The 27,956-nt window shown below is 41.3% G+C and overlaps 1 long non-coding RNA gene across 1 annotated transcript; it reads right to left on the bottom strand.

Annotated features, from left to right (window-relative positions):
• Nucleotides 1-8: 8 nt before the first annotated feature.
• Nucleotides 9-17,066, bottom strand: LOC118500991. Its single transcript, XR_004903563.1, has 3 exons — nt 16,761-17,066; nt 14,285-14,312; nt 9-19 (listed from the first exon to the last, which is right to left on the bottom strand). It is a non-coding gene; the product is annotated as an uncharacterized LOC118500991 (long non-coding RNA).
• Nucleotides 17,067-27,956: the final 10,890 nt, after the last annotated feature.

The raw sequence follows: 27,956 nt of genomic DNA, 5'->3' as shown, positions 1-27,956 counted from the left end.
TCTGAGTCATGCTCTTCCGCTCCCCATGCCATTTCCCTTGCTTCATAGTCTGAGTACCTTTTAAAGGCTTCTGAACTGAACCTTTGTCATTCTTTCTGGGTGCCCAGAAACATCAAATCCTCTTGACTTTCCCAGTCTCTCTCACATATGTACCAGCCTCCACCAGTGAAATGTGCTTATACCAGATAGAATAAGAAGCTGGAGCTTCTGAGGAGAGGGTGGGTTTAACGAGTTCTGGAGGCAGCAGTCAAGCAAGATCTGTGGCCAGGTGGCTGGACTATGCCCAGTGGCAGCAGCAGGGGTCCTTCCACTGGAGTGTTCCATGATGACATTTGGGTGTTATTCCTAGCCGCATGGCCTCTTGGAAAATCTGTGAGCTTTTCTTTGATAAACTTACTTGCTACTAATAATAGGGAACTGAACTTCCTGTTTTATACAACTAAGAACCCCTATGTGATAGGCTCAACATCTATTACAAAGACATCACCTCAGTGAAGCTGCCTGTGGCTGTTCTAGAATAAGTTTTTTCTTCCTCCCACTGGGCTCCAGTAGCTTTATTCAACACAGGATACTGCCACAGCTTGTTTAAGGGTCTGTGTTTCCCCTCTCCCATGCCCAGCACCAGGGCTGATGCATGGTTGTTCCTCAGTAATTGTGTGCGAGGCAAGTCATGCTGTGAGCCAGGTCTCGTTGTCTTGTTGGGAGGTGCCCACAGTGCCCTGCAAACCAGCTTGCACACTTTTCCTTCAAGGGCCTGAAATAGTCATGATGTGACCATGAAGGAACTTTCCAGAAATCCTATCTTGTTTAGCATATCCTGTTTAGAAGTCCCACCTGGTCTGGTACTAGATTTTCCCTTGGTCCCAATGGTGCTTGCTTTCACTTCATTTACATTAGTTAGTTTCTTCCCTGTTACTGCTTCCAGACTTTGCAGCTGCAATGAATTTACCCTCTAGTTAGTAACAGGTCTGAGTTAATGTGGGCTCTATGTGTCTATTATGGTTTTATTTTTTTTGTATCACTTTTTAACTAGTAGTAGCAACTTGGAGTCACAGCTGAGGCCCAAATACTGAAGCAAGGATGAGTATATTAACCTTGTCTCAGTATTTCACCCCCTTGGGCTCTCACCTGTAGGGGTACCACTTGCTGCTGTCTTGTTTGAGCAACCGTGGAAGTATCTGCTTAGCTGGCTGATCTCTCTGCAGGCATAGGGATTTTATTCACTACTGTCCATTGTTCTGTAATGATATCAAACATTTTTGTGGGGTACAGGACCTGCTGCTTCCCTCACTTACTCCCTTTCCAAAGCCTTCCCTTCTATTATTGCCCAGAGCCAACTATGGTGCCTCACCTCATGAACATTTTTTTAAATTTATTACTCCTTCAGCAACTTTATGTCACAAACAGTTGCATACACGTATGAGTAAAAAATTCAAGGAGAGGGATGTATTTGTGGATGCTGTGATGACCGAGAGATTCTGTAACAAGCTATGATCCTTTACTTACTGTTTAAATATCTGTCTGAAAGCTTGACATTTCAGGAGTCGACAAAAAAGGGAAGCTGGGACCACCCAGATGAAATGGTGCAATTTCACCTTGCTGTCCTCTCTTAATTAATTTCAAGGTGAAACCCAAAGGGACCATGAAAAGGTGAAATGAAAATGAGAGGCCTGGAACCTGTTCTATTTTTGTTTCCTGAACTTAATATATCTTAAAATTGGAAGGCAAAACCCAGGCATTAGTATGGTATTAGCCCAGGGGAGATTTGAGAGTGGAGGCCAGGCAATAAAAGGGCACTAAACTATGCATGTTGCATGAGGGATTAATTGCCCAGGGCATGTGAAGAGAATTATGGCAGTTAATATCCAGAGCCTGAGCAAATACTGACCTGGGAAAATTGCTGCATGTCTGCAAACAAAGGAGGGTTCTAAGGCAATGTATAAAAAAGAGATTAGCATCTTTCTTCATTACCAACAGAAGATGCTTTGGGAGAAATCACCAATAATGAATCATATTGTTTAATTTGGCCTAAATATTTTAAAATTTAAATTCTGAGTGTTGCTCACAGTGATTGAGACTGTTAAGAATATATATGTAGGAGAGAGGGGCACCTCGTGGTGCTTCCTGGCCTGGCATACTCCTGCTGATCAAGCTCACTCATTTCGTAAATCTGTAGCTGTAGTGCTGTATAGTGAAGATTCAAGTTTATCGTCCAGAGCCTGAGGTACTATTAAATCCTAAGCACTAAATGGGAATTCGATTATGTTCACTCCATCCTATTTACTAAAGCAGAAAATTGGCACCATTAGTCTTAGAACAGCATTTCTCACTTGAGGGCGGGCGGGGGCAGCGACACAAGCCCCGGGAGAACACATCACACTCTCCCAGGGGGTGCACGAAAATGCGTATTTAATATTATACAAATTTTAAAATGAAAAGCCACAATAAATCATTATTTTTGTAATGTAAACTACGTTATAAAATCTAGAGGAAATGTTTTGGTTGGTAAGAGCGCATGGAATATAAACTCTTCTCTGCCTCTTGTTGATTCCATTATGACGACAAGAGTAGGGCCTGTGGACATGTGCAGTAGAGCAGAGGCTGCAAGAAAGGGGGATACACGTATGTTCATCAAAAAAACATTTAGTTTAAAAAATGTTGAGAAGCATGGTCCTATAACAGGGTCCCATAGGAGGCCACGCTTACCCATCACCTAACTGGAAAATTCAATCTAATGGAGATTTGCTGACCATTTTGATAATTAGGAGATCAACTGTTACCATCTGATTTTTTTTTTGCAGTAACTATTTCTGGTAGTATATAGACCTGACCTTCACATGATCGTGTGTTTGAAATCAGAGGGGTCCTTTGCACCACCACAGACTTCTTCCACTGTTGGGGGCAGTTTGCTGGTATGAAAGAAAGAGGGTTTATTGAGAACAGATGTCCTTTTTGATACTATTCATAGCAAACGGGGGTAACAGAGTGCTCATTAATGCATGGAATCTGTTACAACTGTTTTCTCCCTTTGCTTGAAGGAAGCACACAAGTGAGAAATGTCTTTTCTTTCATCATTTCATTTCTCATTAAGCTTGTTAGGAGAAGAAATGACATTAAGATATTTCCTGTTAAGTGTTACATTTTCCCCTGCTTCCAAATCTAGCACTGTTTAAGGTTACAGAATCACCAAAGGAATTTGAGAAAAGGAAGGCAAGGATGTAAGCATGTAATTATCACATAGTTTGAAGAATAGTGGTTTCAACAACATTTTCCTTAGCACACTAAGATGTTATGCCAAAAGTAAATGTGGAATCCCTAGTATATGGTTAATCATTCAAAAATCATTACATTACCTTAAGAACCATATTTTTCTTTTTACTTTTTAAAAAAATTTCCAGAGACTGCTTTTAGTAGAAACACTTTCTATGTGTCCTTTTGATGGTCTTATCTGCTCTGTTTGACAGAAATGTGTTCTCTTACACACATGTAGAACCATTTGGTAATCCTTGCATTAAATGCAGGAAGGACACTATGCTTAGGAGTGCTTGATGTTTGTTCCTGAGTTTCTCCACTTAAAAAAGCATTTGCAGAAATACAAAGGAGGCCACAAATGTCAATAAAGAAATGAAAGGATCTGAGTTCAAACACTGAGGCCAAACGTTGTATTGGGTGTACAGTCAGGAGGGAACAAGAAACTACAGATGCCATATGGCAATCTAGAACCGTGTTCTTCACTAGTGTTCGAAGGATGTTATTAGTTCTTTCATGAAAAACGCCACATCCATGGATAATTAAGTTATTGTTAACCATCCTGGCAGAGGACTGGCTTCCAGTAATACTTCTCACACTTACCATGCCGGGTATTGTGACCTGAAGATGTGGGCTAGATGTCACACTGCAGCGTGAGTGGATCCTACTGGGCCTGTCCCTGAAATGCCGTGGGCAAGTGTTACTAGAAGGAGCTGGAAGCTTTTCTGTGCAACGTGCCTTCCATCATTGCACATGTAATGTTGTAAGCAGAGGATTCAGTTCTTACTGATGCCCACTCAAAACCGTCAATGATATAAAACGAGATTTGATCAATCTGGCTAGAAAAGGGTTCTTTCTATTTTTTCCATAAAGAATAATGCTATAAAATTGCTGTCATATGAAGAGGCAATTAAACAGTAAACAGCAAAAACAAGTATAAAGAAAGTATTACAGGAGTGAATAAGATAGTTACTTAGTAAATGTATGTTATTTTTCTGGATCTGAGGGTCATTACAGTATTTGTCAACATTTTAAAATTTATTAGAATGTTTTTAGTCTTAATCCCTATTGAATTTTGAATCTAATTTTCTATTTATATTTTTTATTCTTTTTCTTCAGAATGGCCTCTAAAATATAAGATTCAAGCCTCCTAAAACCTGAATTTGTAAGTGAACATGCTACCCTGGTTTGTAATGACAAATCCCAGACCTTTTGACTTTCTTGATGTGTATGCAAAGGTCCCCCTGAGGAGGACATTTCAAAAGCATTGCCGGACAGCTCAGTCTTTCTGCCAGCATCCTCATGGCTCGCACAATTTTCCATTAGCAAGTCTGGTGCGCATTTGGGCTCTGACAGGGCTCATGATTAAGTAGCTCATCCAGTATTTGGTCTTCGGTGCTGTCCAAAAGGATTAATTCAACATAATTTATCAAAGGGAGATAAATCTTGTTAGTTCAAATGAGCCTAAGTAAGACTAAATTTTTTTTGTTCTTACAGACAATAACTGTGAATAAAATAAAATGGTAAAGGATGTAAGGACTATCCATCATTAATAAAGAAGGAGTCTCATTTGCATTGGTTACTGATATGTTTTGGCTGAGTCTCATCTTAACTATCATTTAAAATATATTTAACTATAACAACAACAAAACGGAGTATGCAATTCATCATTCAGCTGTTGTTTGCCCTCAGAACATAATGGAACCATAGTACTTTGGTTCCCAGAGAGTGATTTCTGGGTGAAAATGCACAATCTCTTAGCACAGATATCAGTCTTAATTGAATATACATGAGGACAAAACACAAACAATAGAACAGAGAGGAAAGGACAGCTAAATTACTCTGCTTGAGTGAGTTTTCAACTCAACACTTGCTGGAGGGAGGGGAGAAGCCAGCGATGCAGCAGTGGTGGCCTTGTCATGAATCCCAGGGGTGATGGAGGTACTGCTCTTACACCAGTGACAGGCCCAGGAAGTCATGACTTCGAACTAGAATTCTGAGTTCTCTTATAGTACGTACTGGAGGACTGGGGACATCAGTGAGCCCACCTGTGCTGTGAATGCATTGAGGCTGCTGTCTCCACTTCACCTTGATGGCCAAACCCCCCACCCAGCCTTTCCCACTTTTCTGTCCACTACTTCACTCCCTTTCATAAAAACATTATTATTTTCTTGCTTGTATTGTATAGGTTATACAGTGCCTGTCATTTGGCAGGTACTCAAACATTTGTTTGAATTAATGATCATGGTTAACTTACATGAATGATAGCAAATAAAATTTGATATTAATGATAATGATGACAATTACATAACAAAGAGAATAATAGTACTGCGAATTAAATGCCAAACACTTCTCACATATTGTCTATTTTGAATCTTCACAGATTTTACAAAGTAGTTATAATTGTTTCTATTTAACATTTCAGAACAGTGAGATGTAGGTAAATTAATAATGCATCCAAAATTATGCAGCTAAGATCTTTATTTGGGGGGAATCTAATTAGCATGTTTTTTTTCTATATTTACCTTCTATAGAATAAAATTATGTTCTATATAAGTATACTATATTTAATATGTAATTCAAATACATGTATATAAATTGATTATGTTTCTCTTACCTTAACATGAGCTCAGTGAAGGCAGAGATGGCTCCTATTTCAGATTTGTGTTCTCAAATACATATGGAATCTACCATCCAGTAAATTCATCACCAGACCGTGGTTTTCTCTTGAAAAACTGTTCTGTGCAATTTTGTCTGGTGGGTGTTTGAGATCAGCAAAATGTGCAGTTGCCTTGATTTAAGGCACGATGGCTCAATTATATTTCAAGAATTTAATGTCCAATTCTGTGCAGAAAGACGTCAAATTAGAAATGGTGAGAGCTTTTTAAAGATCTTATTTATTTTTTAGAGAGAGTGGAAGGGAGGGAGAAAGTTAAGGAGAGAGAAATATTGATGTGAGAGGGTTGCCTCTCTCATGCCCCCAAATAGGGACCTGGCCCACAGCTCAGGCTTGTGCCCTGACTGGGAATCAAACTGGTGACCTTTTGTTTCATAGTTCACCACTCTATCCACGGAGCCACATCAGCCAGGGAAGAAATGGTAAGACTTTTATTTTTAGTGCGAAAATTGGCATTGTTGGGAACCACCCTGACTGGTATCAGAAGCTGAAACCCCGCCTAGGCTAAGGCTAAGGGAACGCCCTTGGAACCGTAAGCCAGCAAGGAGACAAAAGCTTATCTCCCTGGCAGGAATGCTGCTTCTGCTGCTTTATTCATAACTGAACCCCCAAAAGCTTGGTTGGTTAGCCAAAGATGGGTAAGATTCCCCACAGGGGGAATGATCTAAGACAGGCATGATCACTTTGGGAGGCCCCCCAAAAGAAGGACTTGGGGGGCTGCAGCAAAAGGGGGTGATGGACCCTCACTCCTCGGCTTTGACACAGCCTGAGTTCTCATCGTCTGGGAGAAAATCTCCTTATTGCCTTAGTTCCCTTGCTCCACGTAAGACTGAAACAATGACAGGGTGGTGTAGCTCTGTGCTGAAAAGGGCGGATTCCCCGGGTGATCAGGCCTAAGAAAGAACATGTAAATTACTGTGAAACCTTCTTTGTTTAGAATGCTCTCAGTTGAATGAGAGGGGTCCAAGGAGGAAGTTAGTTTGTTCCTCAAAGTCTTACAGCTCTTTGACTCTGACTCAATAGACCAGCAGAATTCCTTGTTTTCTATAGTTCCTTACTTCCCCCTGATAAGTACTGTACTTTACCTGAATTATTATGCAAAATGAGCCCAATAAAAGCAGGTATGGATGGTAAATTGGCACGCTCTCGCTAGGGGGGGTGGCCATTTCGTCCCTACTTCCCCACAGAAACTAGTTTGTCTCTGTGCATGTTTTTTCTCACGTGTTTTCGGCAAGCCATCCACAGCGTTCCGTGGTCACTGCTGGCCGGTGACCCACGTGCAACATGGCATAAATTAATTTTGTAATTGGAAATATGTGGACTTATTAAATGGGTCATAGCTTTGCAATGGACTGTTTTGGTATTCAATGATTAGATTCTTGAAAGGTATCTTTTAAAAAATGTAATTATATTTTATTGATTATGCTATTATAGTTGCCCTGATGTTTTCCTCTTTTCCCCTCTCCACCAAGCACCACCCCTGCTTCCTCAGGCAACCCCCACACCATTGTTCATGCCCATGGGTCATGCATATAAGTTCTCTGGCTACTCCATTTCCTATACTGTACTTTACATCCCCAGGGCTATTATGTAACTACCTATTTGTACTTCTTAATCCTCTCAACCTCTTCACCCATTCCCCCATGGCCCCCTCCCATCTGGAAACCATCAAAACACTCTGTACCCATGGTTCTGTCTGTTCTTCTTGTTTGCTTAGTTTGTTTTTTTAGATTTAATTATTGATAGATTTGTAGTTTTTGCCATTTTATTGTTCATAGTTTTGATCTTCTCTTTCTCTTTTAAATATATTTTATTGATTATGCTATTACAGTTGTCCCATTTTCCCCCTTCACTCCCCTCCACCCTGCACACACTTTCCCACCCACATTCCCCCCCCCACCCCGCCCTTTAGTTCATGTCCATCTGTCATAAGTTCATTGGCTTCTACCTTTCCCATATTATTCTTACCCCCCCCCCCGTCTATTTTCTACCTACCAGCTATGTTACTTATTTTCTATACCTTTTCCCCTTCTCTCCTCCTCCCACTCCCCTGTTGCTAATCCTTCATGTGATCTCCATTTCTGTGATTCTGTTCCTGTTCTAGTTGTTAGTTTCCCGCTCTAGTTTGTTTTTGTTTTTGTTTTAGGTGTGGTTGTTAATAATTATGAGTTTGCTGTCATTTTACTATACATGTTTTTTATCTTCTTTTTCTTAGATAAGTCCCTTTAATATTTCATATAATAAGGGCTTGGTGGTGATGAACTCCTTTAACTTGACCTTATTTGAAAAGCATTTTATCTGCCCTTCCATGCTAAATAAAAGCTTTGCTGGATAGAGCAGTATTGGATGTAGGTCCTTGCTTTTCATGACTTGGAATACTTCTTTTCCAGCCCCTCTTTGTCTGCAAGGTCTCTTTTGAGCAATCAGCCGACAGCCTGATGGGAACTCCTTTGTAGGTAACTGCCTCTTTTTCTCTTGCTGCTTCTAGGAATCTCTCCTTATTTTTAATCTTGGGTAGTGTAATTATGCTGTGCCTTGGTGTGTTCCTCCTTGGGTCCAACTTCTTTGGGACTCTCTGAGCTTCCTGGACTTCCTGGAAGTCTATTTCCTTAGCCAGAATGGGGAAGTTCTCCTTTATTATTTGTTCAAATAACTTTTCACTTGTTGTTCTTCCTCTTTTCCTTCTGGTACCCCTATAATTCAGATATTGGTACATTTAAAGATGTCCTAGAGGTTCCTAAGCTTCTCATCATTTTTTTGAATACTTGTTTCTTCATTTTCTGATTGAATGTTTCTTTCTTCCTTCTGGTCCACTCCATTGATTTGAGTCCCGGTTTCCTTCCTGTCACTGTTGGTTCCCTGTACATTTTCCTTTATTTCACCTAGCATAGCTTTCATTTTTTCATCTAATTTGTGACCAAATTCAATCAATTCTTTGAGCATCCTGATTACCAGTGTTTTGAACTGTGCATCTGATAGGTTGGCTACCTCTTCGTGACTTAGTTGTTTTTTTCTCTGGAGCTTTGATCTGTTTTTTCATTTGGGCCATATTTTTTTGTCTTGATGTGCCTAGTACATAGTGAGGGCGGAGCCTTAGGTGTTCACTCTGGTGGGGCAACCCACGTCACTGCATTGTGGCGCTGTATGTGGGGCAGGGGTCCGAGAACAATGGCGCTTGCTCCGCTCTGCCAGATTTCAGGCACTTCACCCGCTTCCCACAATCAAAGTGGGCCCTTCTGGTACTGATTCCTGGGTGGGCTGGCTTATGTACATTCTAGGACCCTGTGGGTCTCTCCAACAAACTCTACTTGGGGCTGGAAGTTTCTCCCAATACCTCAACCCCCACAGGTGTTTTCAGTTGGTGTTATGAGACTTTATTTCCCCACACTGGGACCCTGGGTTGTGTGGTCTGTCTTGCTCCCCAGTTTTGCCTGGTTTATCTGTGTGAGGATGTGGGAATGCCTGCTCTGCCAGCCACCTTGCTTGCAGTGCCCCTCCACAATCTGTTGCTTTGCTGGGTCTGCCAGCTGCCACTTTGCACCTGGGGTCCGCCTGCCATTGCTTTGCTGTGAGCCCTCTCTGCCCTGGCTGCCCAACTCCACCCCTCCTACCAGTCTGGATGAATGTGTCTTTTTTTAACTCCTTGGTTGCTGGGCTTCCATACAGTTCAATTTTCTGTCAGTACTGGTTGTTTTTTGTTTTTAAATTGTTGTTGTCCTTATTTTGCTTGTGCAAGGGAGCACAGTGTGTCTACCTGCACCTCCATCTTGGCCAGAAGTCTGATCTTCTCTTTCTTAAATAAGTCCTTTTAACATTTCATATAATAATGGTTTGGTGATGATAAACTCCTTTAGTTTTTCTTTTCTGGGAAGCTCCTTATCTGCCTTTTAATTGAAAATGATAGCTTTGCTGGTTAGAGCAATCTTGGTCATAGGTCCCTGGTTTTCATGACTTTGAATATTTCTTGCCAGTCCCTTTTAGCCTGCAAAGTTTCTTTTGAGAAATCAGCTGGTAGTTTTATGGGAACTCCCCTGAGAGTAACTAACTGCATTTCTCTTTCTGCTTTTAAGATTCTCTATTTTAACTTTGGCATTCTAATTATGATGTGTCTTTGATTGGGCCTCTTTGCATCTATCTTGTTTTGGACTCTCTGTGCTTCCTGGACTTGCATGTCTATTTCCTTCTACTAATTAGGGGAGTTTTGTTTCATTATTTTTTAAAACAGATTTCAAATTTCTTGCTCTTTCTCTTTTCCTTCTGACACCTCTATAATGCAAATGATGGAATATTTGAAGTTGTCCCAGAGGCTGCTTACACTACCCTCATTGTTTTGTATTCTTTTTCTTCTTGTTATTCTGCATGGTTGTTTTTTACTTCCTCATGTTCCAAATCATTGATTTGTTTCTCAGCTTTATGCACTGCACTGTTGTTTTCCTTTAAATTGTTCTTTTGGTATATCAATTGTTCATTGGTGTATCCTTCATTGTTGACTGGTTCTTTCTTATGCTGTTGAGGTCCTCACTAATTTCCTTGGGCATCCTTATAACCAGTGTTTTGAACTCTGCATCTAATAGATTGCTAATTTCCATTTTGTTTCACTCTTTTTCTGGAGTTTTGACCTGTTCTTTCATCTGGGCCATGTTACTTTGTGTCCTCATTTTTACAGCCTCCCATGTTTGTTTCTATTAGGTGGAGTTGCTTTGACTCCGTGTCCTGGTAGTGTGACCTAATATAGTAGGTGCCCTGTAGGGTCCAATGACACAGCTTCCCCTATCACCTAAGATGGGTACTTGAGGTGGGCACTTTGTGTGGGCTGAGTAAACCTTCTTCTTGTAGTTGATCCTTGGTTGCTGTTGGCAGATCAGGAGAGGGATTTGCCCAGGCCATTTAGCTACAAGGATTGGCTGTGACCACTTACCACCAACCTCCACCCTCCATGGAGGATTAGCTGTGCAGGGGCAGAGAGGTAGTGCTCTGACATGGTCTATAGCTGTCCACTGGGTGTGCTGGCCCTGGGGTTTCCCAGGTGGTGCAGGTCAAGTTCAGCCCCCACCTGTGTTTTGCCAGGGACCACTCTGCTCAAGCTATAAAGCGATCTGAAATGGCTGCTACTTGTGCTGAGCTTGGAGATACCCAGGCAAGGCCAAGCTATGAATCTGAGCTGGCTGCTGCTAGTGCTGGGCCTGGGGCTCACTGAGGCCAGCTGTTGCTTATTTGATAGTACTTAGGAAATTGTGAAGTGTGAGCTAATACCAGCCATTCATATGCAAAATCCGCTTAAGTGGGCTCATAAGTTGGGTGGGGCAGAGTCTCTGAGGATCTCCAAGGCAGGTCAAACAGTTTTAGCCAGATTGATGGAGTCTCAGATATGGCACCAGCTTGCAAGTTCTGTGGGAGGAGGGTTTAGAAAAGGGACAATGGCCTCTGCTCCCCTTGATGCCAGATACTTCAGTTTCTCCTTGTATGCCACTGGTGTCTTTCAAGTTGCTACCCTGGTATCAGAGCTCAGAGGCAGTGAGTCTGAGTATGTGAGATCATGTGTACGTTCTTTAAAAGGAACTACTTGGGGCTCCAGAATTTTCTTCCAGCAACTCAATTCCATCTGGTTTTTGCATCCTGAAATTGTAGGGATGTATCTTCCTGGCACTGGACCACTGGGCTGGGGCACCTGGTGTAGAGTGGGACTCCTTGCTCCTGAGATATTCCTCCTGAATTTTTATCCACTGAACATGGATGTGGGACCCGCCTATTTGGCATCTCTGCCCCTCCTACCAGTCTGGACGGATGTGGTTTTTTAAATTCTGTAGCTGTCAGACTTCCATTCAACTCAATTTCTGATGGTTCTGAGTGATGGCTGTCCTATAATTTAGTTGTAATTTTGATGTGGTTGTACAAAGAAGAGAGCCATGTGTGCCTACCTCACCATCTTGACTGGAAGTCTGGAAAAGTATCTTTATCTTAGCATAGTTTTCCCTAAAAATGGAGCTTAAGTAAAAAGCTTGAAGGCAGTTGGTTTATATGAGGATATGATCCTAGGAACAGAAGTGAGGGAGGAAGGAAAGGAACAGAGAAGGGCAGCCAACACAATGGTTACTGTTATGGGTAACTTGTTGCTTGATCCTGACAGGGAAAATATGTCTAAGAACCATTCATTTGAGAGAAGAAAGGAGAAATGTTTATCCATTAGTGCCTTTCTCCATTGGTCATGGAAGGCCCTTCATGATATTAAACCCTCTGCTTCTGGGTTGGGATATTGGGGAGTGAGGGGGTGGATTCCTGAGTGATACAAAAAAAAGTCAAATTACCGCAGCATTGGTTAGAATAGGAGATGAAGCTGAGAGATTTTTCAGTGTCTTCAGGAAGTGTCAGATACACTTGAGAAATTAAAAATACTTTTATCAAGATTGATTTACATTTAAAAATAAAGGAAAGCAGGATATATTGAGCAGATTAAAAAATGTTCTATCATTACATTAATATGAACAAATCACCAGCTCATGGGAAAGAATATGTAAAACTATGATACAAAATGTTTCTAATAATGTCCAGTTGATCCAGATGATCCAGCTAGCATGAGTCTACTAGCTGGGCTAGTGTCTGTCTTCCACATTAAAACAGTTTTTGTCATCAGCAATAAAAAATTCAAGACAATGATGTCTTGAACTTTATACTTTTCCTAATATTAGTGCTGTCATTGTCCAATTGTTCCACCAGGATGATCCATTCACCTGGTGTGAATGAGGTCTTTCCTTTTTTAATTGAAGTGAATGTTGACAGGCTTTTGCGACTTTTTTTTAATCCCAGGAAGGTTAACAAATGTTTTCCAGTCTAATATATTGAATTTAAAAACTCACTTTAAATTTGTACATTAAAATAAATCACTGGGGAAACAAGTGAGTTCATAGAGTACGATCTTTGTACATCTGAACAGTACAGAACGACATGAAAACTGGGGATTCTGTCAGTGGGGAGGATGTTGCCTTGTATCATGCCGTGGATGGAGTATGCTGTTTTTGTTTCATGACCTAGCAGCCTTCTTTAAAAGTATTCCTTTTTAATATATTCTAGTGACTAAAATAATCTGCCTAGAGATTTGATTACTGGATGTGAGGTCTCTATGTATTATTTTGGGTGGAAATCCTGATGTACCCTTATAAGATCTTGTTTAAGCCTGGGGTCCTACCATAAAACTGTAAGACTTGGAGAGGTTATCACTGAGGGAAAGAGAAAATACTAAAAATGAAACTCACAACAACCTTACAAATGAATGATGGAGAATATCTGAGGAAGGGAAACATAAATTTTCAGATCATTATACACACTGAGTATCAAGTAGAATCAGTAAAAATATATCCATTGCTAGTCACAGTAGTGAAAATGAAAAATGTCAAGGATAAAGGAATCAGAGGGAAAAAAAAAGATTGCCTTCACAGAAATAGCAATTTAATAAATGATAGTTTTCAGATAAAAAAGAATGGATTTAGAAAGAAACTAGAGTAATATTGTCTAAGTGTTGATGCAAATTAATTCTTAGTCTGGACTTTTATACCTAGTTAAATTATTGTTACAGAGGAAGTACAATTGAAGAGATTTTTTAGGCCTACAAATATCAAATCTACAAACCCTCACTTGAAGAGTTATTAAAGGACACATTTCACAAAGAGAAGAAATAGGATGTGATAGCACAAATACTGATAACATTTAATTAATGAGCTTAAAAATGTTTTAACTACTTAAACTTTTTTCACATTAAAAGATAAAACTCTAGGCACAAGTGACTAGGGGTGTGAAAGCATACTAATGTTTTTGTAATTTGGGAGAAGGAAGAAATATTGAAGAACTTTACATTGTATAAGAAAAGTGAAGTTCCAGACTGAGATGGTGACGTCTATTGCCGCAACTTTAAGGTTACCACCCCAGGGACAGCCCCCTACACCATCTAGCTGAGAGCGACTCCAGCTTGCATTCCTGAGCTCCACAAACTATAGCCAGCAAATATAGCACTTACAGTGGCTATTTCCCCAAGGCTCAGTGCAGTGGGAGCAGGCAAAACACCCATCTCCTAGTCTTTCCCGGGATGAAAGAGGTTTGACTGCATACACTACAAGGCACTGCCTGAGGATGGACATTTCTTTAGCATACATGTATATTCTGGCTATGGTTTTACCTGAAGCCTGAAAGACCTGGTGAATGCTTCTCCTGCCTTCTCCCTCTGATTCTCTTCAACAATGAAACTATCACTAGAATCTTCCTTGAAGGAGCTTGTTCACATGTCTAGCGCCCAAACTTTCACAGCTACTGTGTGAGCTATTGGTCCCCAAATCACACAGTTCTGTTAGCCAACAAAACTTGTCCTACATTGGTCTATACTAGTTGCTGAATTTACCTGCATTCCCAACTGCATTTAGAATTATTTATGGCAAAAAAGGCATGACAAAAGAAACAAACTTAACAAATCACAAAGGTATATAAAAGCTATATATGCTTACAAAGCTCTGAATCTAGATCCCAGTTGCTATAACACAGGAGTGAATGGAATTCCTACCCCCACCCCCTTTTTATATACTAAAAGTGCCTTAGCATGTGTTGCACTGTCACTCTGTCTATCTATCTATCCATCCATCCATCCATCTACCACTTTGAGTCAGTGGTCCAGTCAACTTTGGTTAGGTTAGGGATAGGGACAAAATGTGGGTGAGGGCGAGTTATTTTATAGCCCACTGTCCCCTTAGAAATTGACTTATACATTCACAAACTGCCTTCTTATATACGATCTACACCTACTTATTTTCTTTGTTCCTGAAACCTGGGTCTGGTTTATACTGTACAAATTCAAATTGGAGTGAAAACTTAAGCTGTTCTGACATAGGGAGTTTGGAATCATTTCATACCTGGCTGGGAGTGATCCCTCATTTGACCTGTCAGATAAAAATCTAAACACTTTAGATAATGATAGGGCTTGCAATTGCATCCTTGCTACCCAAATAAATTTCCTTCCTTCCAATGTGAATCAAGAAATAATCATAGTCAAAATCATTAAAAAATTAATTCCTCTAGGTAAAGATTCTGACCCCTGCGGTTTTTATACACCGTCTTCCTACTGCTACATAAATTGGGTTAGTGTTTCATCTTTTCTTATCTTTCTTAAGTTTCCCAAGTTCCTATGGGTTAGAATGAAGAGAAACATTTCTCTGTGTGAGTGTAATAAAGGAAAAATTCACTTTTATCTTCTACCTTGTTATCTTTCCTGAATTTATTTTGGCAGAAACTCCAAAGTTCCTAGAACCTGCTGAGCCCAATCGAGCAGATATCTTGGTTCAGTTAAAGGTGTTATTATTTCACATCTCTTCTGAGAGCTACCAAGAAATAAATAAAGACTCCTGACTTTTTCTTTTCTTTTGTCTTCAAGCTCTAGTAAATAGTTCTACCTGGGAGGTGAAGCAAATGAGAAACGAACAAATGGTTATTTCTCATTAGGTGGCGGAAGTAGGGGAAGTGTGGCTTCATGATGCCATAAATCCATATACTGTGGAAAAAGTTGCTTTTATCATATCAGTGTTAACGTGCTCACTCATTGATGATATCTCATTTATTATTTTGTTTTTTATTATTTATTATGTTTTTTCTCACCAATGCTTCCACTCAAGGCCTGTGAGGGAAGGAGGCATCTTTCTTTGTTTGTTGTGAAAGAAAATTATTAATCCTCGGTTTCTTAATTTTTATGGTATTCATAAAGAAGTAGTGACTTATTTAGCATATTTATAATTGATTCCTTTGAAATTTCTTTATTATTGTTCTTACTCTCTCACTTCTGCTTCCAATACTGCAAGATCTCTGACAAATATATTTGGCTGATGTGGGCAGCCTAGTGGCCAGCATATTTGGTCTTCTAGTTATTTCCTGAAACTTCCCTTGGGGCACTTTTGTGAACCTAGATTCTGATTCAAAAAGCCTGGAAAATAAAGCTCAAGCATGCAGTCCTTGATGAAATTAACCCAACCTTTGGGAGAAGTAGAAGAAAATTTGTGCCAGGGAGTTCCAGGGACACCAAAGAAAGGCAGACTGCTCTGGTAGGCTCCCCCTTAAGAGAGGGGTAGTGTGAAAAGGTGAACTGAAATCTCACACTCCAGGGGCTTTATGGGGCAGGAAGTGAGTATCAAGAGCATGAATTTAGGAAAGCAGAAGAGAGGGCTTTTGAGACCGTGCAATTATGATGTAATTTTTCTCTTATGACAACCTCAAATCTTCCATAAAATCACTACACTTGTATTATGATGGCTTAAGGAATGGTGTGGAACAGAAATCATAGTCAAGGCAACAAAAGCATAAGCAGGGAGATTATGGGGAAGAAAGGCTGGACACTTCGGAAGGATGCAGGTAGGGGCTTTTCCACAGATTGGCCACGTCTCTGGAGAATAGGACAGCTCAAAGTGATATACAAGTTACATGTGGGGTCCACCCAGGATCTCTGAACTACAGTGTAAAGTACTCAGCAGCATCTCGGAATAGATTGCCCCTCTAGGAATGAGCCAGATGTAGGCACCCTCCCCGTGTCTGTGGCATCCTGGCCACACAGTTCTGAGGAGTGGAGTCTGACTTAGGGTGTCCTGAGAATATCATTTCAAAGTCAGAAGAAAGTTGTAGAAACCATTCCATGATCAGCAGAGAAAGTCATTTAAGACTTGATGTTCAGCCAGAGCTGAATTATAACTTAATGTGAGCTTACTCGGTTATGTCTAGAAACTGCATTTTAAAATACCCCTTAAAGTCTTTTTCACTACCTTTCCTTCAGAACCATGTTTAGAAGGGAGAGGCTTGTCCTACTCTGGTCTACCTATATTCCTAACTGTTTTGTATATGTTGCCTTTAGACTTACCTATGGTGTAGAAGGCATTTTTGGAAAAACAAAACAAATTTTCAACAAATCATGAAGCCATATAAAAGCTACATATGCTTGAAAAGCTTTGAATTCAGGTCCCAGTGGCTGTTACAAAGGAGAGAGTGAAATTCCCACCTCCACCCCTATTTTGTATAATAAAAGTGCTTTGGCATCTTTGCAGCTGTCACCGCTACAGTAATCTGGTTTACAGATGTTTTCCTCTGAGCATTGCAATAAAGAGTACCATGTGCTATGAGAGAAAAAAAAAGCATGGAAAGTACATAGGTTCAAGAACTGAAAATAACAGAAGAATAAAAATCTGTTCACAGTGCTGACTGTTATCACCAAGGTCTTTGGAAATAATGGCAAGCTTCTGCCTCAAGGCCTGTTCCCACTAAGACACTTAAAGTAAAATCACCCTGTCACCCTCTGCCAGCTCAGTTCAAGGTCGTGCCAGGAACCTCTTTTTCCACCAACAGTGTCATAAACATAGGTGGCTTAGCAGGTCTCCATTCACTGTCCAGCTTCATGCGACTTTCAGAGTCTGTGCCCCTAGGCCTCTGCTCACAGGCCCGCACTGGCTATGGCTGGCAGGCCTGCTGGTGACCGTTGACACGCCCCTCTCTGAGGGAGGAGAAAGAACCAACTGATGTTTTGCCTCCTGGCTCCATTTCAAAAGTCCTCACCCAGAATCCCCTGTATGCCAAAAGACAGTGGGATTGTCCACCTTTTCAACCAAGGATGGCCAGTGTTCCCCCCCTTCCCCCGCCCCCTGCATTACAACGCTTCCCTTTCAACACTCTGGAGTCTTACAAGGGCAAATGGACAAAAGTCTCGTTTTTCTATAACTATGTCCTGCTGGTCCAAGATGTAGTCCTACCTGTCCCCTGGTCTAGAGGTCTCTGAAAAAAGGAGTTCTGGAGTGAAGCTGAGGGAGCAGGATTTTGCAAGTCTCAGGTCAGTTGGTTGTCCCTGTGAAGCAGCGTGCATGACTTCCAAAGGATAGCGTTGCTGGACAGCCTGGCAACCTTGTTGTATACCAGAGGTGATAAATTTCACAAGAAGGTTAGAAGGCACAATCAAAAACACAAGATTGTCCCCTTGTGCAATTTTGTTACAGTGCCCCCTTTTAACACTTCTGGGACTTTTCTGTCCAAACCACTAGGCAGAAAAGAATACCAGTTTTCAAAATGAAGCCAGTAGGCTGCTTCATACTTTACCAACTCAACCATCTAGTCCAGTCTAACCCTTGAGTCTCAGGAGGTGGCCACGCAGGTGGGCTTCTTGAGTGGGAAAGACATTCAGCTATAAGGTCTTTCTTTGGTAGAATGATATCAAGCAGTGACAATTTGACAAATCCTTCATGTAAACTAGTTCAACTTCTATGTCAAAACAAACTTTGAGGACAGCTAGCTTCACTAAATTCTAGTATTTGCAATTGAGCATTGTGATTTTCCTTAAAACCTCATTCCTTCCCCTAAAATTACCCTTATTATCATCCAAATTCTAGAGGGATCAGGTAAGAAGAAAACACAAAGCAAGAAGGAAAACCTTGTCCTTCCAGTGTCTGTCAAAATTTTATCTCTATGCTTTAAACCTCAATTTCTTTTCAAAACAGAAACAAAATAGCAGAAAGAAAAAAAGCGGGGGAGTAGAACTAGCTTTAGAACCTTGTGTCACACCAACTGGTCTTCCTAGGTCCAGACGGCAGAGGTGTTCTCTCGCCCACCGGCGTAATGGTAGAAACAGAGGATTCTCGATGTACAAAGATAGCAAGTTCCCCCAAGATCAGAAAGTAAGCAAAAAATAACAATAACCAAGAACTGAGGTTTCTCTTCAAGTTTGAAACCTCAAAACTTTCTATACTCATTCAGAAATAAACTCCCTTGAAAAGTACAAGAAATGTACTGAAAAGTACATTCTGAAAAGTACAAGAAATGACTCTCTTATACTTTTTTAACAATGGGAAGGACCATACCCTAACTCAGCATCAAATGGCTAAAGCCCCTGGATTTGTAAATACACAAATAAAGTAAAGGAACATTGCCACTTTGTGTTTGGGGTGCTGTCTTCTTCTGAAAGAGAAATTTCTAATCTTCCCCTGGAGTGCAGGCCCAGCTGTCCTTTCAGTATCAAGCAGGAGCAGGGTTCGAATTCTCGGGTGGTGCCCGTTTCATGCATGTGTGGTGGATCCAGGGCTTAATTCCCATGAGCTTTCCAGAAGAGTACATTGTCAGCAGGATGTCATAGCTAGCTGCTGATCAGGGCCTTGAGTCTTCCAAGCCCTTAGTAAGACTCAGACTCCCAGCTGGAATGGGTGCAGGAACTCATTAGATGGATAGATGGACCTGCAATGACTAAACTTGTGCTAAATGGCTAGTGTTTGCCCTCAATGTCGCACATACTGTTTAATTTTTGACTCATGCTCCAAATCTAAAGGGGGCATTCCTAAAACAGATTTGGAAGGATCTCCCATAAACTATTTCAAAAGGGCTTAAGCCTACTTCTGGACCACCCTAATTCAGAGCAAAGCAATGGGGACTCCCTGGTCCCATTTCAAATGTGTTTTCTGGCATGTTTTTGCCAGGATCTTTTTTTTATTGTGTGATTCATTTTCTCAGTCTTCATAATCCTCTAATCCCCAAGCTGGCATTCTAGGGGTTGAAGAAATGCCTATTTGTATTTTTTTTTGTAATTGTCCAGTTACTCCAGTAACTGTTACTGCATCCAAACTTTTATTAGTTAATTTTGTAGTTAACACTTAATATGTAGCTCCTGTATCTACAAGGAAATCAATTGGTTTGCTCCCCACAATTAAATGTACCTGGGGCTACTGTGGGAAAATAGTAATAGGTTGAGAAATGTCCAAGGCAGCCCCTGGGCTTCCTCATTTATCATTAGACTCCCCTTGGTTTTTTAGCATTTTTCAGCAACATTTTCATCTATACTTTCCCTTTTGAGTTTCAGATACTCCCTTCTCCAGTGGCCCTCCTCCTTGCAACAGGGACATGGACTGCCACCTAGCAGGCCTCTTTTTCTTTTAGGTCCCAGGGGTGTTGAGCCTGCAGACCATGGGCCACCTGTAGCCCAGGAGGGCTGTGAATGTGGCCCAACACAAAATTGTAAATTTACTTAAAATACTATGAGATTTTTGTGTGTGTGTGTGTGATTTCATGTTGCAATGTATTTAATGTGTGGGCCAAGACAAGTTTTTTTCATCCAGTGTGGTGCAGAGATGCCAAAAGTTTGGACACCCCTGCTTTAGGAACTCTGCTCTTCTGGTCTTGCCACCCTATTTCTAAGAACACCATGACCTGCTTTACCTTCCTTGCTTCCTGGGTGTTGTACACTTTGAAGGGGTATCCAACCTTTTGGCAACTCTAGGCCACACTGGAAGAAGAAAGGTTGTCTTGGGCCACACATTAAATACATTGTGACACGTAATCACAAAAATATCTCATAAAGTTTTAAGTAAATTTACAATTTTGTGTTGGGCCACATTCATAGCCATCCTGGGCTGCATGTGGCCTGCTGGCTGCAGGTTGGAGACCCCTGCTTAAAGGCTATGTTTACCAACTGAGAGGGATTCATTCCCAATGCCCATCTAACTTCTGGAGTTTCCTTCTAATATCCGGGGCACTTTGTCTGAGAAAATTCATGTTCACCATCTGCACATTCTCTGGTACCTGTGGATCAGTGCGCTTCCTATAGGCCTGGTAGATTTGTTCTAAAAATTCAGAATGGTCCTCATCTTCCCTTTTTGAAAAGCCAGTATCATATTCAGGCCCTCTTATTCAGGGACCCCTGTATTAAACCCTTCCAGTGTACACTTTCTCTAATGTCCCAGGAAGGCTAGTTCTCCACAATTTGCATTCCAGTTAGGGTCTGTTAAGGGAATTTCCCCACCTGGGTTGGGGGTCCCATGAGGATTCCTTTGGTGAAGACATTAGGTCTCTTCTCAGCCCTATTTATAACCAGCCATCTCTCACCTGCAGTTAACAAGATGTTAAGGAGAGCCTGTACATCTGTCCAGTTTGGATGGATGAGTGGCAGTAATGGGGGTGATAAGATCTGCTATTCTCTGAGGATCCTCCCTATATGAGGATATATGTCACTCTGCTTGCCCGACAGCACCCACTCCTCGTACAGTGCCAAGTTGTGCAGGGTTGGAGGAGTTGGAATTCTTCCAATTCAGTAAGTCTGAAGTGGAAAATGGAATAGGGGCTCAACAGCAGCCAGTGGGCTGACCTTTCTGATTTACTCTGCCTATAGGATACTGCCTCAAAGGAGGCTGGCTGCCTTGCTCTGGATAGGGAAGCTCCCTGGCCAAATTGCATGCCCTGATGGGTCTTTGAGGAGGAGACCCATCCTTTGTCATACAGAGATGGAGCCATTGACTCTCTGGTCTCTACTTCAGGAACAGCTTGCAAAGGGCATGGTAGCAAGGAAGCTCCTCCTGCCACCAACCCTGGGTCCCCTGGGTCCAGAACATTGATGAGGTTTATCTCCTCATTCTCCATTTATTCCCATGTCTTATTATCAGGAAGAGGTTCCAAGGCCCCTTCCCTTCTCTGCACCATCAAGCAGACCTCTGTCTCTGGTGAAATTCTGTTATGCAATGACGTAAATGCCTTGCCATAATGGATTTCATCCCATTTGTATAACTGTTGACAGTACTGTTCCAAGTGCATAAGGGTACAGTAATCTAGGGAACCATCCACAAGTGACCTTTCTCCACAATCCAGAATGTATGTAAGGTAGGCCACACAGTATTACAATAATAAATCAATACCTTCTTGGACATTGGATAATTGCAGTACATGGTCCAGTTCATGAAATTCTACCCACTTGGGCTCCCTCCAAGAGGCAATGAAGAAGAGCTCTTAATGCCCCAAAATATTGCAGGCAAACTTTGAACATATAAACGAAACTTGAACACACAATTCCATCTCATGAGCAGGTTTTGGGGTTTTATCTTTGGCCAACTGATGCTGTAAATTGTGGCCCCCAAGCAATGGCCTCCCCAAAGTTTGGCCAGTCCTCATCCAAACCCCAGGTCACAGTCCTCGAAACTCAGGTGATCCTTTTTCCTTCTTAGAGTTTATCCCCTTCCCAGACTCACTTCCTTTCCACCTGCCAGGCACATTTAAGTGGCGACGTCTCTGGTGGGCATGCTAGCAACCGGGAAAACACACAGTCTCACTCCTCCAAGGTTGACCTGCCATGAGCAGTTCAGGTCCTGGCAGTGGAGCTGCCTTTTCTGTTACCAAACCCAAACAGTACAGGGGGTCCCACCATTCACCACATACCAGGACAATCTCCAAAGACAGAGTTCAGTGGAAAAGAAAGGAATCTTTCATTTAATGGCAAATTTCTTCCTAAAATATCTGGGTAACAAAAGTAAGGGGACAGAAAAAGAGTGTGACATCAAAAATAGCTATTTAAATATTTGTCATCACAATTACTACATAGGTTCAAGAACTGAAAATAACAGAAGAATAAAAATCTGTTCACAGGGCTGACTGTTATCACCAAGGTCTTTGGAAATAACGGCAAGATTCTACCTCAAAGCCTGTTCCCACTAAGACACTTAAAGAAAAAACGCCCTGTCACCCTCTGCCTGCTCAGTTCAAGGTCATGCCAGGAACCTCTTTTCCCACCCAGCAGTGTCATAAACATAGGTGGCTCAGCTGGTCTCCATTCGCTGTCCAGCTTCAGGCATCTTTTGGAGTCTGTGCCCCCAGGCCTCCTCTCACAGGCCCATACTGGCCATGCTGGCAGGCCTGCTGGTGACCGTTAACACGCACCCCTGGCTTGGGGAGGAGAAAAGAACCAACTTCTTTTAGCTTTGTTTGAAATATTTTCGTTTCAGAAATCCACTCCCAGAATCCCCTGCATGCCAAAAGCCAATGGGAGTGTCCATCCTTCCAACCAATGAGGGCTGTGTTGGCCACGTTGGCTGTTGCCCCTCTCTGGTCGCAGTGTTCAGCAAGGGGGCACAGTCTCAGTCATGCAGGTGCCGCTGAAGCCCCATCCCCATTCCTGGGGGTGTGTCCCCCAGTTACAAGAAGGCAAAAATTTCAGGACTATTTGTAGTGGAGGGCAGTTTGGAAAACCATGGCTGCCTGAATCAAATACCGCTCACAGAATTTTTAGTAAAAATTTCTTGAAGGCATTTTGACTTCACCTGCAGTCTGGGAGGCAGCTGCAGTTTCATGGTTAATGTCATAGATTCATGTGAGGAAGTGGAGCAGAAACTTATGTTCCCTCAGAATACAATTGAATATCGGGCCTCGTGGTGGAGACATTAAATCAGTTGTAGAGGGGATGATGCAGGTCGGATTCAATTTTTGAAGTTAGGCATCTGAACAAAAGTTCACTTAGACCAACACTTGGGCTCTGTTAAGGAGCTCCAGTCACTGATTTGGGAAGGATACAGAATGTGTTTCATCTGTATTACTTGAGAATACAGTTTCCTCCATTTATCATGGTAGACCAGGTCAAGACAGTTATGGATTTGAAAGTTTGGACTTTATCCCTTTCACTTTCTAACTCAAATAATACAGGTGTGACCACCCAGACACCAAACCTTGTGTGAGGCAGGTTCCAGAAAAACAAGGTTCTTCCTGGGACTCCATGAAGTGGAAATGTTTACCTTTTTTATTTTTTTTAATTATTGTAAGGATAGGCACCTTGTAACATATTGATTCTCCAGAAAATCTAGAAAGAAAAAAAAAAGATACAGTGATGAACTGTTCTCTACCTTAAGCAAGAAAAAAAATTCCAAAGTACCATTTTTCTTTCTTTATAAATGGCAAAGGTGCTGGAAGGAGGGGCTGGAGAAAGTGACACCAGCTACGTGCTGCCCGCTCTCGGGGTGTGAGACGGTGAAGTGTGGGCCTTCCCTCGAGGGGTGGAGGAGGCAGCAGCCCTCCTATCAGCTCCCTGCTGCTGTGTCACATCCAAGAATGGTAGGTCTGTGCTTTTTGAGCTGAATTCAGCCCTGGAAGCTCTGACCGCAGTGACTAAGGTCCAGTGTTGTGTCTTCTTCTTGGTTGACCACCTTCATCTCTGTGCCCGGCCTATGCACTAGGTACTAACCTGAACTCTCCATCTTTCCTCTCAAGCCTCAGACAGTCACTGCCTTCCTCTAATGACTTCCGTCACCCGGCTTGAAATCCTGCTTTTTCTGAGGGATGTCTCCCTTTTTCTTGCCCTTCATATCAGTTGCTTGCTAAGTCCTGCTGAGTTTTTTCTGAATGATATGTTCTTTCCACCATCCCATTCCCACCGTCTCTCCTCTCACCCACGTTTCATGACCTCTGACCTGAGCAACAGCTCTTGGTGATACCCTCTCCATTACAGAACAATGACCAAACACATGACCTGGAATCCCTGGCCCTTCTGTGTCTGCCCAAACCTCTTATTTCTTTACAACTCCATTGTGCATCCTTCGCTTCAGAGCAGTGCTTCCTATAACTGTATTCCAGAGAGCCATGGAAGACCTTCCCCCCAGGCCCCTCACCCAGGGGCTGCCTTTAAGGAGAGGAACCTGAGTAGATGGGCCTTTGGACCCCCTTCTATGTTTCAAACACAGCAGTTTTATTTTGCTTATTGAGGTTCCACGTGGGGGTGTTTTAAAAAATAAAAGTCATATAGATTAATAAAGTTGGAAAATCATTGCTTTTCCATAAAAAAAAATTAGTCCTCTGCTACTTCCAGTCCATGCTCCAAGCCTTTCCATATACGGGTGCTCATGTTCCCCAGTATCATCTTCACATGCAGAGATTTTGTAGTGATTAGTACCAAGGAGACGGTCTTACCAAGGACCATGCCATTGCAGCAAGGTAGGTGTGTACAGAGGACATTCACCTAGAGAGCTTATTTCTCCTCCACATCCATGTCCTTTCATGTCTCTTCCACGTGTTTGGTAAGGCTGTGCTCTATTCTTGAAATGCTTAGCCTTTTATCTCTACATAGCCAGTTATCATCCTTCAGCGCCCAGGGCAACTTCCCCTCCCACAGAAAGCCTTGTAAAGCCACAGTTGAATGTAATCTTCCTCCCTCTAGCCATATCTTTTGATTTCTTCTTCTGTTATTTTACTTAGCACTTCCCACCAGGGGTAACCTACCTAGTTACTTGCTTTCAAGGCTCATTCACCCTATAATACTGTGACATCTGAAAGCCATGATCTAATTTTGAGTTTGTATATTTAGTGCCAGTTGTCGCAGCCATCTTCAAATGGGCTAATTTAAATAGCCAGTTTGACCAGTGTTTAAAATTTATTACAGCTGAAATTGCTGGGTTGACTGCATCAGTTGTGACACATAATGTGGACACAATAGCACATTTCAACCTTCTAAGAACTCTTGGAGCAGCTAATTTAATTCCCTCCAGTTTCGGGAACAACCTCTCACAGTGATTCACGAGGTCATCGAGAAGCCGTAAAGTACCCTCTCCTGCTAGCTGTATTTACAGCATGGTCAGAAAGGACATTCTTTCCCACTGGTGTTGAGGAGGCTTCAGGGCAGATTGGGCATTATTAATAAGCCTGTTCAAGGTTTATGCCAGCTCCCTTTTGGAGACAATGATTTGTATTTCATTCTAAGCCTGTAGTTTCTTTTAATTTTTTTGGTAAGATTTATATCTAATTCTATCTACTAAATTATTTTTTGCCAGGTGAGGTTTTTCTCATTCTGCAAAGGGCTTAGAAAATTTGTAACAAAACTTTTATTTTTCAACTGAAGAAAGAATCCTGAGGTTCATGTTGGTGTCCTTGTCAGTATCTGTGAGACAGACATCGTGTTAGAATGTAACAAAAATGAACACAAGGTTTGTGGTTGACGATAATTGAATGAAAATATTACCAGAGCAACGTGGGTGACATTGACTCCTGCAAATAAAATAAAAGTTCAAGTCCTAGATTATGGAAAAAGTTAACGCAGATAGCTAGAAAAATGACTTCTCTGTTCTGGGAATCTAATGATTTAAGAAAAGGTATTAAAGATTCACTGTTCCAGCGATTGCTTTACTTCTACAGGGAGGTGATTTAATTGAGGAGGAGCTAACATTTATGTTGGGTTTTTACAACTGCCATGCCTTAGCAGTCAGTCAGTGGGCACTCATGGTACACCCACGAAGTGTGGGGTGCTGTGCAAACCTGGGTGCTTGACTGTCATGTAAGCAGCAAACTCCGTAGACTGCGAGTCCCTCAAAAGCAGGCTGCATGTTCTGTGAAAAGTTGACACAAGTGGAACCATTTAAAAATGGAGCCAGAGTTGGGCAGAATCATTAATCAACAAACATTTGTGGAATGAATGATGAATGCACGAACTGTTTAAAGATAATTTCAAAAGAAAGAGTAAGTTCATTTTTCTCATAAAAATATAGAATTTAACTCCTGATAAAAATTTTTGTTTAACTCATGAGGGAGCCAGAAAGATATGATAACTGATTCAAATAACAAGTATTTATAGATCAGGAATATTGAAATGAATATGTAAATTGTGGCAAAACTAATTTTTCATCAGGGTGAGAGGGAAGACAATTGAATCTCTACTGGGTGGGATACAATTTGCATATTTATAGACAGGAATTATATACACAACTTGCATTGCTATCAGTTACCTATCATTTACACAGTTACAAAATAGCTCAAAGATAAGAAAACAATAGAATCCAAACCAGAGGGGTTGTGCTCCAGACAATGAGAGTTTTCTCTTGAGAGTACAGTTGCTTTTTCTACAGAATACATTGCATGGCGTGCGACTTGCAGAGCTTCACAAATGGAAGGGTACCAGTGGGTCACCCATTATTGATGCTTAAATACCAGACGGCTGTTCTTTCATAGACCCCACAACACTGTAACTTATTTTTTGTTTTCTTTATAAAGAAAAACTTTACTTTTTGGTGAGATAATAATGTGGTAAAGTAATATTTAGATATGTTACAAAGGACCTCCACATATATTATTAATTTTTATAACAACCAGGTGAAGTAGTCAGGGAGAAGATAGTTATTTCTGTTTTATGATGAGGATGGTGAAGGCTCAGATAAGCTGTTGCTAAACTGAGGAGGAAGTGGTGGTCCTGGGACTTAAACCCCTATTTTCCGATTCCAAAACTCGTGCTCATTCCCTCACAAAGAGCCCAGATTATCTCACAAATGAAATGGGGAAAAATTTCTTATGTATATGACAGACTTCCACAGGAGTTTATTTGGGAAAAGAAAGATAATCACATCTCTTCATGCTGTACATAGACACACAAGAAAGGTGCATTTCTTCATCTTTTCACTCCGTAATTTTCTCAAAATGACCCTGGATAGGAAATGCTTGAATGTCATCCCTCTTGCATAACATCTCCATATAATCATAGGCTTAAGGGACACTCTGTAGTCACAAGCACCTTGCAACAGCTGGAACTGAATGCACGTTTTGTGTATTCTATCAGGTTTCTCTCTCACCCTTAATGTCCAGGGTTGTATCTTTTATTTTCACCATCACTACCATTTATGATGAGTTTCTGCATTAATTTTTAAAATATCATTTATTTTTTTAAAAATTTACTTCGTGCAATAATCTTAAGGGAGAGATATTTTATGTATGATAAAACTAAACCTTGGGAAAGTTAATTAACTTGGTCAACATCATCCATAATATGAGGTTAAAACTCGATTCTGGCCCCAGAGTCTGGTCCCATGATCCCTGCAATTTACAATGTAAATCATTAAAATTTTCAGGCCATGTCCAATGATTTGTTACTACTGTGTGAATGATTACCATCGGGAAGGGTCATAAACATATATGAAATTTTGACACAGTGGAAGATATCTGTTAAATTCAAATATCCACAAAAATAAAACAAACAAACAAACAAATGCCAGAAGATGTTTAAATCAAGTGGGCACCATTGGTGGGAACAAGCAAGAAGGAGACTTTAAACTATACTTTGGACTCAGAGAAACATTAATGGTGAAGCTGGATTATTTCTTATTTATAGTAAACCTGTGCTCAGGCAGGCCCTTTTCTCGTTCATGATTTTCCAGAGCTCAGGATTCTCTGATGGGTCTTTCTATTCTTTCTCCATTAACTCAGGTATGTTCCCTCTAGTATGATCTGTGTTTAATTACACAAGCAATGGGGTTCCTCT

The sequence above is a fragment of the Phyllostomus discolor genome, chromosome 6 (genome assembly GCF_004126475.2).
Source record: "Phyllostomus discolor isolate MPI-MPIP mPhyDis1 chromosome 6, mPhyDis1.pri.v3, whole genome shotgun sequence".
Taxonomy (NCBI): domain Eukaryota; kingdom Metazoa; phylum Chordata; class Mammalia; order Chiroptera; family Phyllostomidae; genus Phyllostomus; species Phyllostomus discolor.
This window is presented reverse-complemented; position numbering and strand designations above follow the sequence as displayed.